We start from the raw sequence: 16059 nt of genomic DNA, 5'->3' as shown, positions 1-16059 counted from the left end.
ATAAAGTACAGCATTTCAAATTTCTGCTCTTTGCTTTATATTCCCAAAGTCTGCATTTAATCAGGCTGCCATTGGCCCTCTTAATTACCCATTGAATAAATCTTAAGTACTGGGTTCTTTCTACATGAGCTTCAACTTCCCCTCCAGAGCCACTGTCACCTTCTCTAAGAGCGATATACTCAGGTTAAACTTGTCTCCCAGAGGGCTCATGGGTTCACATATTCTTTGATCTTGTTGACGCTTATGCCTTTGTGTTCACCTTTCTCTCTAGGTGAACCTATCTTCAGATACAGTTCTGCCTATCCTGCGCTTCTCAACAAAGTTTCCATGGTCACCCCAGCTAGCACCTACTCTCCTTCCCCAAATGGCTGTACAGTGTGCAGTTTTAGATACTCCGTGATCTCCATTTATGCACTGTCATCTGTTCAAAGAGAGGGGCTGGAATCAGTGCCCGAAAGGAGTCCCAAAGCCGGGTGCAACGGTCCCCCACTACGGGAGCATGCCCTGTATCCTGCACCCTGGCCATGCCAGCGTAGGTGCTCAATAAATGCTTAGTACATCGGCTGCTGAATGAACCAGAGAAGAAAACTGCAGTTTGCAGGACAAGGGCGAAGGTACCTCTGAGGGAGAGGGCCCCTTCCCCACTTCCACCGGTTCAGGGTCCCCGCCCACTCTTCAGCCGACCTTAGGACGGGGCAGACACTGCGCATGCCCCGTATCCAGGGCCGCCTCTGGGCGCGCCGCTCCTGCCGCCCCGCCCCCTCCTGGTGCTCGGGCGCGCGCGCTCGCTCCCGCGGAGCGTGCCCTGCGTGCGGGTGCCCGCCGAGCCCGCGGGGCGCTGGATCCCCGAGTGCCCGGCCCGAGCGTGAGGAGCGGGCACCGGGCAAGGCGGCGAGCGGCGGCCGCGCCTGAGGCAGCTAGGAGCGCGGGTGGTGAGTGAGGGCGCAGCGGGCGAGCGAACGGGCGCCTCCGCGCGTGCGCAGCGCGGGGCCGCCGGGGCAGGGGCGCGCACCCTGCGGGCGGCCGGAGGGGCCCAGAGCGGCGGGGCCGGGCCGGGCCGGGGGGCCTTGGGCCGGCCTTGGGCCCGGGGGTGCAGGGGCTCCCAGGTCCCCCGCGCGGGCTCTGGAGGCGCGGGCCGGGCGGGCGGGCGGGCTTCCTGAGGGGCTCCTGGTGGGGCGTGTCAGGCCCGCGTGGAGGTCCTGGTGCCCGGGGCCGAGGGTCAGGGCCGCCTCGACCGAGGCAGCCCGAGGAGGGGCGAGGCGAGCTCGCGCAGGCTCCGGCCGGCCGTGCCGGCGCCCGTGGGGTGCGCGACCCCGCAGGTGGGGAGGTCCGGGCAGGGGGCGCGGCCGGGAAGCCTCGGCGCCGGGCAGGTGGCGGGGCCGCGCTCCTCTCCAGGGAGGCGCCCGCTTGGGAACGCGAGCAAACTTCCCCCAAGTAACTTTCCCGAAGCGCTGCGGGCGGGCGGACGGGGCCCGGGCGGGGTCCGGGCTGCGGGCTCTCGGGGGGACACTCCAGGCTCGCCCGGCCGCGTCCCCGCAGGACCCCGGCGAGCGGTGGTGGGCGACTGCGGGGTCGCTTGCTCCCGGGCGCTGGAGTTCGCCCTCCGAGTTCTGAGTGGCACTCGCGGCCCATTCACTCTTAAAATAGCTGTAGAAGTTTGGTGTTTCGGTAAGAAGGATGTTTGCTCTCTCGCGAAGAAAGGGCTCGTACCGCCTGCTGTTTTCAAAGAAAGTATTGTTAGGGCGTGCTGGGGATTCCTGTGTCTCAAGCGGCCTATTGTCCTGTGTGTGCTTGGAGAAAGCCAGCTAATTCTATTATCAGTCTTAAAAAAAAAAAAAAGACAAAGGGAGATAACTGTGCTTGTTCGTTTTCTTCTTTAAACACTCCCCGCCACCTCGCCAAATCCTCTAACACAGTTTTCCCAAACTTGGCTGCACGGAAGAGTCGCCGGGGAGTTTTAAAACTCGCCGTGCTCAACCGCACACCAGACCAATTAAAATACAGTGTATTTTTTAAAGATCCCAAGGTGATTCCAAATGTGCCGCCGAGTTTGGGAACCACGGGGATTAGTATCAGGAAGTCAAGATTGTAGTTTTACGAAGTAGCAGCAGTTTGTAATTGATGGGATGAAACTCTAGTTCATTTTCCCTAGACAGGAACTCACAAAGGGTGGTTTGTTTCCCTGCACGGAGGGAGGAAGGCGTCTTTAGTGTTTCAAAGTTTAGCTGGACTATGTATGACTCTAGCACCCAGAACTTTGTTCTGAGCGGGGGGTTTGAATTTCCTTTGGGGTTGCTAAACCCGCCTTCAGTGACCCTCTGCCGCAGTCAGGGGGTTTCCCCTTCTTTGAGGCTTTCCTCAACTCCCCTCCAAACCGTCCACGCTCTTTTAGCCCTAACCTCTGGAAGGACTCCCCTTCCTCAAAAGTCACTGGGCGTAAGGGGTTACCTCAGGTTCCTGTAGCTACGGGTTCTCCAGGGGAAGTGGGCGGGTCCTCTTACCCTTGGGTTTCTGAATGGGACTCTTCCTTTTCGGAAGATTTGGAAGATTTTGAATCGCCCTTTTTATTTCTTGGCCTCAGCGCAGGTAAGAGTGAGCTTTTACAGTTACAGGTTTTCTTTCTAAGATAATTACAGAATTCTTTGTTAATGGGATGGTAACTGCTAGCCACTGTGTTGGTCTTCTCTGTATATTCACTTTTCCCCAATCCTTACACTGAGAACTTGGTTAATAAAATTCCAGAATGAAGTGGAAACAACTTTAAAAAAAAAAAAAAAACACCAAAAAAAACCCCCCACCAATTTTCCTTTGGGGCACACAAACTTAAGAATTGTATGCACCGTTTCTCTAAAGTCCTAAGACATATTTAAATATTTAAAAAGTATAATCCTACATCTGTATGAAAAACTTTTGGTAATTTGTGACAAAAAGAATGCCATTATCAGCTTTTAAGTTATTTTGTTCCTAGAAAGTGCTTTGTTGGCATTCTTTACAAAAAGTTAAACCACTTATAATATTATACTTTAAAATAACAAAGGAAAGGCACAATTAGTCTACATATTCACCTACTCCTTCCCTCCCCTAACACATCCAAAGATCAATTAATTTTTTTTTTTTTTAATGCTCAACACAAGTATTCTGTAGCCATCTAATTCCAGTTTGTCTTACAAGGAACTGTGGAAACTTCTGAATAACATATTGCAGAAATATTTCATTTACGTGTTTCAGGTTTTTTATTTTGTTTTTTTAACGTTTCAAATTTCACTAAGTAATCAGAATTCAGTCAATTTCAAAATGACTTCAGGATTCCAATGATTTTTGGGTGTGTATTGGGAGTCAAAGGGGTTTTCTCTTACTAACATATCTCCTTTTATGTGCTAGTTAAATTGTTGTTAACTGAGTTAGCAAGCAAATTCTGTAAGGCTAATTTTTCCCATTTCACTATGAGAAAGAAATAATGGTGGAAGCTTCTCTCATTTGATGGACCTTGAAGTTCCAGCAATAATGCTGGGCTCCTGAGATAGTACTCTCTCACCTAGTCTTCCTTTTTTTCATTGCACATTTTAAAATTACCTTAAGACTTTTCAATTTAGTGTCTCTTTCAATCTGATTGACTAGTAACAAATTCTTTGAAAGTGTGCATTCATGTGCAATTACTGATACCTTTTTTCAAATTAAGCAGCTATGATTGAGAATTTACATGGTTACTATAGTTTTTAAGTATTTAAAAGTTGTTACCCCTGTTGTAGCCATTTGGGGAATTACTGAAAAAATATTAATACAAATCACAGTCCATTCATCCTGAAATAAGTAACTGTTTATTGGTGTACTTCTGTTTGGCTCTTTTTGTCTGCATGGGCATACTTTTAAATAAAATTGGGATTTTTAATTTTATTTGTAGTTTTAAATACTACACTTTTACTTAATATTATATCACAGATGTGTCCTCTGCCTTTAAATCCTTTGAAAATAGGGATTTTAATGCTTAATAAAGCCTAAGTTTACTTAACTAGTTTTCCATTGTTTGACATATTTGCATTTTTAGTGGTTGAGAATATGTATACTCTCCTTGCAAATCCTAGCTTGGCTGCTTCCTAAGTGATTTCATTACCTAATTCTTTAATTGCATTTTCTTGGAATAAGGTTAATGGTGCCTGCACCACAGTTTTGGTGAGGTGGAATGAACCAAATAGGGGAAAACCGACAGGGCCTCCTGGCAAAGGATGTAGGCTCAGTAAGTAATAGCAGACATACAGGCAGAGCTGAAGGTTTAAATATTTCTGAATTACTTAGGCTAGATTTATGGCAGTAGAATTCCTGGGGCAGAAGTGAACTCTTAAGACTCTTGAGGCTTGTTGCCAATTTGTTTATGTCAGGACACATTCCCTTACTGACTGCTTGGTCTCCCTGTAGTGCGTCAACATTCCAGTGTTTAATCTTTCTTGATTGTCTATAAAACTGTCATTTTAATTATATTTTTTGTCACACTGTTCTTTAAAAAAATCATAATATACTCACCTGTCCTTTCAGATAAACATTATTGTATTTAAATTAATGCACGCACATTTTTAAAACTCTAAGAGCCTTATTGTAAAATAAGTGGTCTCCCACGCCTTCCCCTCAAGTTCTCTGAATCGCCTTCCTCCCAAGTTTTCTGAGTCGCCTTCCCCCAGAGTTCCCTAAGTCTCCTTCCCCAGTGGCAGCCACTTTTTACTGTTTCTCCTGAGTTTTTCACTAGGGCCATTTGTAAAGTCTTTTTCTTGGGCTGGTTGGAGAGTGGTGGTCCAGTGTTCTGCTCTGAGGGAAGAGAATGGCTTCCAGTGTTCAAGGAGGAATCTGGCTGTGATATCAGCATGTTGCAGGAGGAGAAGAGGGCGCCTTCTCCAAATGACTTACCCAGAGACGAGGTGAGAGAGAAGACGAGAGCGTTTATTCACCCTTGAGGCTCAGAGGACAGGGTCCAAATTCTGAGCCCCAAATAAAAAGTGTAACAGTCCTTTAAATTTTTAGGAAGGGTGAGGGGCACAGTTACAATGTAGTTTTCTCTATTCCTAGTGGGGGCAGGGTCCTGGGCAGGCAGTGGTCAGGCATGCATGTGGGCCTTGAGTTCTTATCTTTTTGGTGTAGGCCTGCTCTTTGTAAGTAAGTTAAAGAAGTCATAAAGCAAGTTAGCAGTTTTACAATCTAGATCCCTTAGCAGCGTTTACAACTTTAGTCCCTGGTGCAGAGATTCTCACAGAATTTCTTCCTGTTTCACAGGGGCTGGAAGCCCTACCAGAAGCATCCTATGTGTGTAGAGTCACTTTGGAGAAGGTTCCCAGGCTCTCACCATCCAGACTTACCAGAGGTTTTTATCTACTCTTCCAAGAATAAATCTCTAGTCTTGTGGGTACTGGGCTTGTCCACTAGTGATCTACAGTGAGGTGGGGAGGATATCTAGGGATTTTAGAGCTTCTCGGACAGATTTTGCTAATCTTATTTTAGCTTGACACCCTTTCACCCTCTGTCTCCGAGTAGACTGGGGTACTTGTCAGCTTTCCTTACTGCTGGTGTAGCCTTTCCTCTCTTAGGTCGGAAGACAGTTAATACTTGTCCATCTGCTTTCTACTTTCCTGATTTTGTTATAGTTTCCACTGTAGTTCTTTAAGTCTTTAGGTTTCTGTCTTTTAGAAAAATCTCTTGCTGTCACTTTAGTGGGGTTTAGGGACAGGGTGTAGTTGAACATATATGTTAAATCCACCATCTGAATTTGGAAGACTTGGAAGATGAATCCTTAGAACTAAAAAATACTGGATCACGTTGTATTTTGTTTCCTTGGCAAGGACTGCCATCTGTAGAGTAATCAGAGTTTCTGTTAAGGGACAAGAAAGATTATTCAGACCTTTTATCTCTCTCAGCAGAGTTATTTTCTTCATTGAATTCTAATATTTTCTGTTAGGGTTCTGCTTAGGTATATGTTTTTGTTGATTTTGTGATGGGTTCTTCAAATTGTCTATTGCTGGTCTAAGATGGCTGTTGATTTTTTGCATGTATTTTATGGTGGCTCTTGTGCTAACAGCTTTATTCTCAGTTTATTCTCTTAGGTTTCCTATTTATATTATCAGTTGCAGATAATGATACTTTTCTAATAATTATACCTTTTATTTTGGTTTTATAGTAGGTTGCACTACAGTTAACATTCTGGAACATTGTAAAATACTTCTGGAACATTATCAAATAGTAATAGTGATAATGTGCAAACTGTGTTCCTTAATAGAAAAAGAATAGAACACTGTTGGCTTTTTGGTTGATCTTAATTCTCCATCAGGACAAAGGAAATCTATCCTTTTTACTTCCAATTTACCTAAAGATATTTTTATTTTTTTAAGGGATGGGAATTGAATCTTAGCAAATGACCATTAGCATCTGCAGTTTATCACTGTTTTTTGTTAGCAAGTCTACTGATTTGATATTAAATTGGATAAAACCCTTACTTGTGGATAATACTTTAGAAAAACAAATTGAATTCATGAGAAGATTGAAACATTAACATTATATTCAGTGCATGATCATGTCTCCTTGAGTTGGATAGAAGAGAGTCACCAGGGCTTTTTCCCAAGCAAATATTCCAAGTTGTTAAATATAACAGTCAGTTCTTATCTTTACTTGCAGGCAGCATTTGATATAATGGGTCCTTTCTTGATATGCCTTCTTCATTTGATTCTTAAGGACACTGCACTCTCCTGCCTTTCTTTCTAATACCATTGGCTCACTGGTTTCTTCTTTTCACTTGTTTTTAAATTTGTGCTGTTTTTCACTTCTCATCAACCTGTTAATTTGGAATGTGCCCGGGCTCAGTTCTTGTAGGTCTATTGTCACAAATAGTCACAGGCCTTTAATAAAATTCTATGTAGCTGCTTAAGGATTCCCAAGTGTATATTTCCACATTGGATAGCTCCAACTACTGTTTTGACTTCTGAACTTGACTATTTTGACTTCTTAACTATGTGAAAGACACCTCAATCTTAATAGGACCCAAACTGACTTTCTGATCTTCCTCTGCAAACCTGCTCCACCTGTAGCCTGCCCCAATTTGGTGGGTAGCAGCTCAATTTTCAAATTATAAGCCAAAAAACTTGTAGTCATGTTGACTCTTTTTTTTCTCCCATGCTATCTATATCCAGCTTGTCAGCAAATCTTGCTGCTCTATCTTCAAAATGTATCCAGAATTCAGAGTTTGACCACTTTTGCCATCTCTGCTATCAGGGTTTTTGTCCAAGTCTCCAGCATCTCTTGCCTGAATTGTTGCCATGGCCTCCTAACAAATAACTCATCTCATTTCTTCTTGCCTGGCTTCTCTTTTTTTTTTTAAATCAACATAAGAGCAGAGTGGTCTTTTTAAAATATAAGCCAAATTATGCTTAAAACCCTCCAGTGGCTCATGTCACTCAGAGTAAAGGCCAGATTCCTTATAATGATTGACAGAATTCTACACAACCTGGTTCCCACTATCTCTGATCTCTTCTCCTACTTCTCTCCCTCTTGTGCTTCACACTCCAGCCATCATTACCTCCTTGCTGATCTTTGAACACAGCCGGCACATTCTCACCTTAGGTCTTTGCTCTGAATTTTCCCTCCTCATCCCCCAGATATAGCCATCTCCCTTACCTCCTTCAGGTCCTCATTAAAATAACATCTTGTGAGTCAGGTCTGTTCTATTTATAAATATAAGGTATACCCCATATCCCTCTTGTAGTGCTCTACATTTTCTTTTTCCATAGCATCTATTACGTTTTAAATTACTGTATATTTCTTTTTTGTTGGTTGCCTTTCTTCCCTGCCCCTGCTATAAGCTCCACGAGGGCAGCATTTTATGTGTTTATTAATGTGTCCCAAGTGCCTAGCACATAGTGCTCAGTAAATATTTCTTGAATGAATGACTTCTCCATTTTTTTCCAGTGAATTTCTCATAAAGAAGCATATGCATAGTCTTTTGGTATTTGTGGATCTAACATTGCTGATTTAGCATCTTACCAGCAAAGGAAAAGTTCTAGAACGTGTATAATTTATAATAGAGATAATACAGAGACTGGTTGTGAGGATTAAACAGGGTACTGTCTATAAAGTACTAAACTCTACTAATGGGTAGACCAGGTCACTTAACTGACAGAAAAGCCTGGTCAGCTGCCTTGATTCACATCTGAATAATGTGAATTGTATTCTAGAATCTGCTGTCTTTGGATTTCAGTTTTTAACCAAGGTTAGGCAGTGGCATCACCCTGGAGATTTTAGAAACATGCCTGGGTTCCCTGGTGAATATCAGTGATGTACTATTATTGCATTTTGTTCTTTAATGGGTCTGCAAGTGTTTGTCTCTTAAAATGGACTATAGTCTTTGGTTTCTCCCCTTTTAATGCTTTCATGCTGTTCTGGACATTTTTCACGTCCCCTTTAATACTTTTTTCCTCTGAGGTTCTTACTGAAGTCACTTCTATAAGGTGATTTTGAAACCCTCCAGAGCCACACAGAGGCATATATTTGAATGTGATACTAAATCCACAAAATCAAAGGATCTCTGTTTTTTACCTTCAGTTTCCTAAACATGAGAAATTGCAGTCATCACTACAGGAATCATTATAGCAGTTAAAGTTTTGCTTACTGTGTTTGTAAGCTCCTGTTGTGTCCTTTAAATCCAGGGATATCTCAAAAATATCAGACTCCTTTCCTTCTCTTTCTTTTTTAATAGAGCAAGAATATCTGTATGATTTGTACTGTTGCAATTGCTGTGTAAGTAAGCGATGTGATTTGCAAAAAAAAAAAAAAAAGATTATTTTAGAGACTGTTTAAGCAACTGAAGAATAGACAATACACAAAAACATGATATGTGTATCTTTAGGAATGCATAAACCCAATAGGTGCTACCTAAACACAAAATTCTTCAATTTTATCGTTTTTCTCAATATGTAGCTAGTTTCTTATGTGTGTTCTGTAATAGTATAGGAGCAAGAACAGTCCCATATCCAATTAAAGGGTGTAAACATTGTATTCATGATCACCACACACATTAGAAATAAAATTCCACAAAGCACCATTATTCTGAATACATCTACCTGATGAATTTGCCTTGTATTTGAAACTCTGATTAGATCTGCCTTTTGAAGAATGAAGACTTATTCTTTTGAATATAACACTGTTAGAAATTTATTTTATATTGAACTCTAAACATTCAGTACTGCTGGCCAAGGCTGAGTGGCAAGCACTGACCCACCTACCTTTCTGATGATGAATCACATTTCCTTCAATTTAGGACATTAATGGATAGCTTAGTTGGAAAACACACTTTGTTTTAAAGTTCCACATCAGTCTCCATCAGCGCTGGAGACTCCCATATTTGCTGCCTTTGTGAAAGTTTCTTTTTTCTTTTTTTTTTAATTGCCAACTCATTTCATCTACTTACCTAGTTTTTTTTGATTTTTGAATGTGGTGGTCTTGCTTACCCAGCACCAGCAAACATAACTACTCTCTAGTGAGGGACTAATTTTGGCCCTCAGTTACTATACACTTTACGTCTCTGTGGATAGAGAAGGGCTTATAATATAGACTGCTACCTATTTTTATAAGCTTTGTTGATGGAAAATATAGTGAAAAAGTCAAGTGTAATGAAGTCAAACAGCATTTAATGTGTTGTTGGGGAATGATATACATTACTAGAAAGCCCAGAAATTGATAAAATTCTTGATGATTGGGGTTATATCAGGCAACTCTTTCCAAAATAACCTTATTGTTGACATTAAAAATGGTGAGAAGCTACCCAGAAGTACCTCCTGCTGCTCAGAATGCAGGTTCAGCCTCCAAGCAGCTGTTGCTCTCTGTTGCTGTCTCTCGCACAGCCCTTGCCCCTTCCCCACAAATGTAGAGACCAATGCTGGCGTTGTTGCATGCTCCCCTCTATTCCTGTCGTTTCTTCTCCTACCCTTTCCTATGGCTTTAAGAGATAGGATGAGTAAGTGCTTGAAGCTAAAGCCCATCTGTTCAAGAGTGGGCTGTCATCTTAGTGTGGTCAGCAGTGGAGGGAGTGTGGTTAAGCGTGCACATGTACAGTAACTTTTGATCCTCATGTAACCACAGGGTAGACTTCTCTACCCTTTCCCAGATGACTTAAACACATATTTAATGAATGCTGTATAGCTTCTTTATTTAAATTAGTAGATTTCCTAGTTAATTCAATACCATTCAATAAATATTTCTGTGGGTCCTGTGGGATTGGCCCATGCTTAATTTTGGGTTACTTTATTAGCTACTTTCTCTTATCAGTGATGTGAAAGTCTCCCCCAAATGCCACAATTAATCCTGAACTCCTAGCTAGCAAATGGCTCCTGACATGTACTCAAAATTACCACCAGGTAGTGATGTATTTGACCAGGTGGATTTTGATTAGGGATGTCAATATATAATGGAGTTTGGGTTGGATTATAGGAAAATGAGATGCTCAAGATCAGTAAAACCTGTATTTTGATTTTACAGTCATTTTGTGATATTACATAGTTACGGAGTATGAAATAGTTACGGAGTATGAAATAGTTACGAGGATAGAATCCTACTAAAATGTACAACCTCTACAATTTTTTTTAAGAATGAAGCTGATGAAGTGTTCTGACACTAGCTATTTAGTAGTTGACTCTTAAACTACTCGGAGGCTAGAGAGGTAGTGACACCTCCACCCCTAATGCAGAGTTGAAAATCTATAACTTTTGACGTGCCAGAAATTCTAAAAACTTAACTACTAGTGTATTGTTGACTGGAAGTCTTATGGATAACATAAACAGTCAATTAGCATATATTTTATATGCTATATCTATTATATACTGTATTCTTGCAATAAAGTAAGATAGAGAAAAGAAAATGTTATGAATAAGACAACCATAAGGAAGAAAAATATATGTATGGTATTATACTGTATTTATCTATACCATAAGTTTACATCCTCTGTTTACAAGATGCATCGTCTGTCTGAAGTGGAGGGCAACTGCAACTTCTGTCCTTAATCTACAGGTACATACCAAGCAATTCAGCTTTTTCTTGTAATGTTGTGACTTTTCTCTGCTTCTTGGGAGAACTCCCAGCATCACTAGTGGCACTTTGTATGGATCCCCTGGTGTTAGTCAGAGTTTACAGTATTACACTAAACGTGATGAAAAATATGTGAGAACCATGAGAGATCACATTTTATTGCGATATGTAATTTACTGGAGAGATGAAAAGCTCATGCAGAGATGATTAGGGTCACATGATGTTTTAGGTTCATACAAAATTTGAGTTCACCACAGTAGCAACAGGAGGTGGCTATGAAATTATTACAGTAGTGCAGTGTACTATTAATTTTATGCATTTATGATTTAATGCATCTTTATGTTTGCTTACATTTTTCTGGACTGTAAATGTCACTATGTACAGTCTGCGTGTGCGTAAGTTTCAATAAATTTTAACTTTTAATAATAGATTTTTGTATATTTTATGGTAGTAAATGGTAAAATAGACTACACTTTATGCATTTATGACATACCTAATTTTAAAAAATTGTTTTAGGTGTTTGTTTCTAGGCTGTGCAGTTAGTCATCTGCATGTTTTTCAAATTGTTGCAAATCTTCAAAAAAATTTCCAGTGTAATAATTGAAAAAAACCTTCATATAAGTGGACCCATACAGTTCAAACCCATGTTGTTTGCAGTGGCCAACTGCATTTTTAAATGAAAAGTTACTACTGGTAGATTGACTGTAAAATCAAAATATTTCTTTTGGACTTTTGCAAAGACCCAATCTAAACTTTATTTCCAACAAACCATTATCTTCTATTTAGTATATAGGAAGATTTTCATGTTGTACAGTATCAGATACCATACTATTTAGCTATGGTATAATATTAAAATGGCACTGTGGAGGAGGCAGATTCTGCCTAATATGTGTCTTTTTAAATGAAAGAAAAAAGTGAACAACAAATTGTCTTAAATGTTGGCAGCCATGCTTGCTTAGGTTGCTATTCCTAATTCTTAAGGAAATGGGGTACAGGAAAAAACAATTTTTGGAGGGAGATATTTGCTTCTGTCTTGCTGGTTTATGTGAAGTTTCTAGGATAGTTGTCTAATTCAAAGCTGACTTAAAATTATTTTCTAAGAGGGTGTCGATTAATAATGATCTTATACCCTCTATTTTGTGAATTTTCTGAGGTTAGGTCAATGCCAAGATGCCAAACAATGCCTATTAATTTTTGTGTTAGTGATTGTTGTCTTTCTTTTGTGTCTTCCAATCTGTCTACAATGTGGAAAAAATATTTTGGTATGAATGGTTGAGAATTATGTTCTGAGAATTAGTTATGTTCTAGGAGAGTGAAATGAAAATCTGGCCCTGATCATGTAGAGTTTCTTAACAATCTTTTTGTTAATAACCTCTAGTGGCTTACTATCACATTTGCAGTAAAATCCAAACTCCTTATGAAGCTGAGCATCAGTGGATCTTAACACCTTTTTATCTTGGGACCCTTTTGTACTCTTAATTATTTTGAAAAGTCCAGAAAACTTGTTCAGTGTCATATCTATTGATATTTACTGGAATAGAAATTGAAACAGAGAAAAATTTTAAATATTAATTTAAAAATAAATGTTTTGATTGAAGCATACGAGGAGAATCTGGCCTGACATATATGTGTAGCCGGAAAAGAAAGGAATATTTAATAGTATTTTTTTGGATAATAGTCCATATTTGATACTTCATCAAAACTTGCTAGGTGGTAGTTTCTTTTTTTCTTTTTTTTTTACTTTTCTTTTTTTCTTTTTAACAAGTAACTGCTGGTCTAAGGGTGGTAGTTTCTTAAAGGTTAATTGCTGTCTGGAATCTAAAGCAGTATCAGTGAACTTTTTTGTTCTGTTATAATCAAAATCCATTGGTCTGTCCTGTATGGATCTTTTACCCATTCATGATTCTGTACTGTAATTGCATTGTTATTATATAACATTGGTCTATTGAGTTATGCAAATCTTTCAAATGTTGACAGATTCATTTTATAATATGAAAAAGTCATGTTCATTTAATATCACTACTTATATCAGAACAGTCTTTTAAATATTAAGAAGCTGCCAGGCTCATGGTGGCTTAATCAAGGTTTCCAAATTCTGATTTTTGCTTGACTTTTACCATCAGCAATAAATACTCAGTTTTTCTTGAAGTGATAGGCTCACTTCATTTTTGAGAAAATGTCTGCCAAATACCTAATGAACAAGCATACTTTGCTAATTCTGTCAAATAACAATGATGTTTCAAGAAAAAAACCCCAAAATTGCTGGTTTGATTTGTAACACAGTTGCACAAGTGCTTTTTCTCAAAGCAGCTGTTCTATTTCAATTTCACCAGAAATGCTTTATGCATACTTCCCGTTTTATGACACAGAATATTAAAGAGGTATGTACTCCAGGGTCCAGTTTAATAAAATCAATAATTTTTACTGTTGGATTTCCGAGAGATTCTCCATAAACCAATACATTGATTATAGCAAAGAAATGCACAGTAGCTAATTTGCATTCACCTAGGCTCTTCACCACTGTGCCTAACTCCACCATTATTCAGGTGTATGTAGAGGGAGGAATGGGAGGAGAGTAAGGTGACTTGACAGGTCCTTCAGCACATGTTCCCTTCCACTGCCCAGGGTCCACTTGAGTGACCTTCAAACAGCTTAGGAACCAGCAGCTGTAGTAAAAAGAAAAGTCCCACAGCCAGGCTGTGGAACATTTTTTATGTTTCAGAGTTCCTGGAGAAAACTCTTTTTTTTTCTGTTAGGAGCAAAACCCCTGATGTTGCTGGGAACTTGAAGAGGGATTCAGTCACTTATGCCTATTTCAGATACTTTCTTAACCAGTGCAATTCAGAACTGTTTAAAATGCTTAATACTGTTAAGTCAGACACATCAAATAGGCGCACACAGAATGTATAGTATTTACCACATGCCACTTTCCAGGAAATATACTTTTATAGCTAGTTGAACTTGTTATTTGAAAATTCAAGCAGTTTTAATTTTGTTTTTTGTCAACATAAAACTCAAACTATGACTTTAAAACAGTTTGTTTACCTTTTCAGCACTACTCATGGTTTTTAAAAATCATTGCTGGTGGTGAAAGTTTGCTTTCACAAATGTACCAACCCAGCAAGAGACTTTCCAGCTGTTCGTAAAATATTCAGCTTTCCTACTATTGATACTATTCATTTCCATTTATTCTTACTCTAATATCGTAAAGGAATATATAGACAGAAGTTGAGAATTCTTTATTTTTTGAAAAAATCAAACACCTGATTTGCTTCACACTCTAGCTCTTAGTATAGGAAGACACACAGATGCACGTGTGGAAGCAGTACACTTTTCTACGGGCTCCTGCTCTGCAGTGTCTGAGACCCCGCCCATCCTAGCAGTGTGGTTTGTTTGCAGGGGAGGCCCTGTACACATAGGCTTGTTTTATGACTTTGTTTGAAGATTGGGTGTGTCTAATGTAGTGGAAATTCATCGATTCAGTGTTAAGTACAGACTAAACACATTTCAGAGCCACATAAAAAGTCTTTAATTATCTTTTGGGGGGATTATTCATATGACTGTTTTCCTCCTTTCATGAGAATTACTGAGAATTTACCATCCTTTCCAGTTCATTAAATCACTAAAATTCTTTACTAGCACTATAAATAAATATGCCAGACCATGAATCGAGGCTGGTTGATAAAGGCAGCTTTGTCCTGGTAACCAATTCTTATTCCTGGTTAACTCACACTTCTCTGTGAATATCTATATTATATTACATGTTAGCCGTCTAATGAATCAAAGCCTTACTTTGAGCATGCAAGGACTTGCTTTGAGTTGAGCTTTAGTGTTTTCAGGTGTACTAGCCACAAGATGAGTGTAGTATCATAACATTAAGTTTGTGCTTAGACATGTTCAGGAGAGCCCTAGGACACATTTAATAGGTGTCTAGGTTCTTTGCCACTCCACCTAGTCTAACCTTGCATCTCAGACAACTAGAAACATCACATAGTCTTGGACCATTTTTATTCAGGGCCAGTTGCACTCCACAGATGCACTTTAAAGTGCTATTAATAATCGGTCTTGGAAGTGTTGGGCTTGAACCTCCCTCTTTTGTAACCATTGAAAGCCAGGTGTGGGTGCGACACTGCTAGCTGTTGTTGGAGATAGGGACATGCAGTCATCAGAGAAAGCACACTCTAAGCAGGCAACTTAAGGCAAAATAGAATGTGAGAAAGTACTGTAGTTGGGATGGAGAGTCTGGAATTGTTACTAGCAAGGGCCCTTGGGCTCTCTATGCAATAGAAATTGAGAGGCCCAACGGGGGTCACAGGCAGGGCTTTATTTAGGGCTCATGTTTGAGCACAGGGGAGACAACACAAAGGAAAAGTCCTCAGGCTGGCTTCTGAGGGGAGTGTGGAGAGAGTTTTAAAGAGGTGTGGTTGGGGAAAGGGTGCCTTGTAAGCATGTAGAGGTGCATAGGTTTCTTAATGCATCCCCTATCTCATTAGCATGTTAAATCTCCACCCATGGGTGTGGTTTTTAGCATTAAAACCAAATTATAATGAGGCAAAGTCAAGGTAAGGTCAGTGTGGAGGTCTGTTCTGGCTGGAGGCAGTCAGATCCGGATAGATGTGGTTCTTTTGCAGCCAGGTGCCATGTCAGGCTGTGTCAGTATTTTGCTTCAGTGGCCCTGAAAAACGTAACTCACAAGGCAAATGGTTAGGCCCTTCTCCTTATCTGGATATGGGCTGAATTTCAGTGACTAGGAAGCCCTTTGAATTAGGCTGGGTCCTGCTGTCCCTTGTTGTTTCCTTTGGTCAGAAGTGAGGCTTGTGTCCTGTTCCTGTACTGTCTGAGAAGCTCCACGGAAACTTCCTTGCTGAGGTGTTCTTTGGACTGCACCTTGAAGAATGGGTCAGCTTTTGATAGGTAGGTAGGGAAGAAGGGGCAGTTAGGATGGCAGGAAGTAATGGACCCATTTGTAGTGTGGTGTGGGAATGGTCTTATTTGCAGGGTGGGTGAATA

General features: G+C 40.5%; 1 protein-coding gene across 1 annotated transcript in view; it reads left to right on the top strand.

The window, feature by feature from the left end:
* Nucleotides 1-775: 775 nt before the first annotated feature.
* BTBD3 (BTB domain containing 3) overlaps nt 776-16059 on the top strand; it is a 31771-nt gene continuing 16487 nt past the window's right edge. Inside the window, exon 1 of the mRNA XM_012780829.3 lies at nt 776-932. The gene's annotated coding sequence lies outside the window, so the exon portion shown is untranslated. The remainder of the gene's footprint in view (nt 933-16059) is intronic.

Source organism: Microcebus murinus, chromosome 16 (genome assembly GCF_040939455.1).
Source record: "Microcebus murinus isolate Inina chromosome 16, M.murinus_Inina_mat1.0, whole genome shotgun sequence".
Taxonomy (NCBI): domain Eukaryota; kingdom Metazoa; phylum Chordata; class Mammalia; order Primates; family Cheirogaleidae; genus Microcebus; species Microcebus murinus.
The sequence above is the reverse complement of the archived record's forward strand: the minus strand, read 5'-3'. Positions and strand labels throughout refer to the sequence as shown.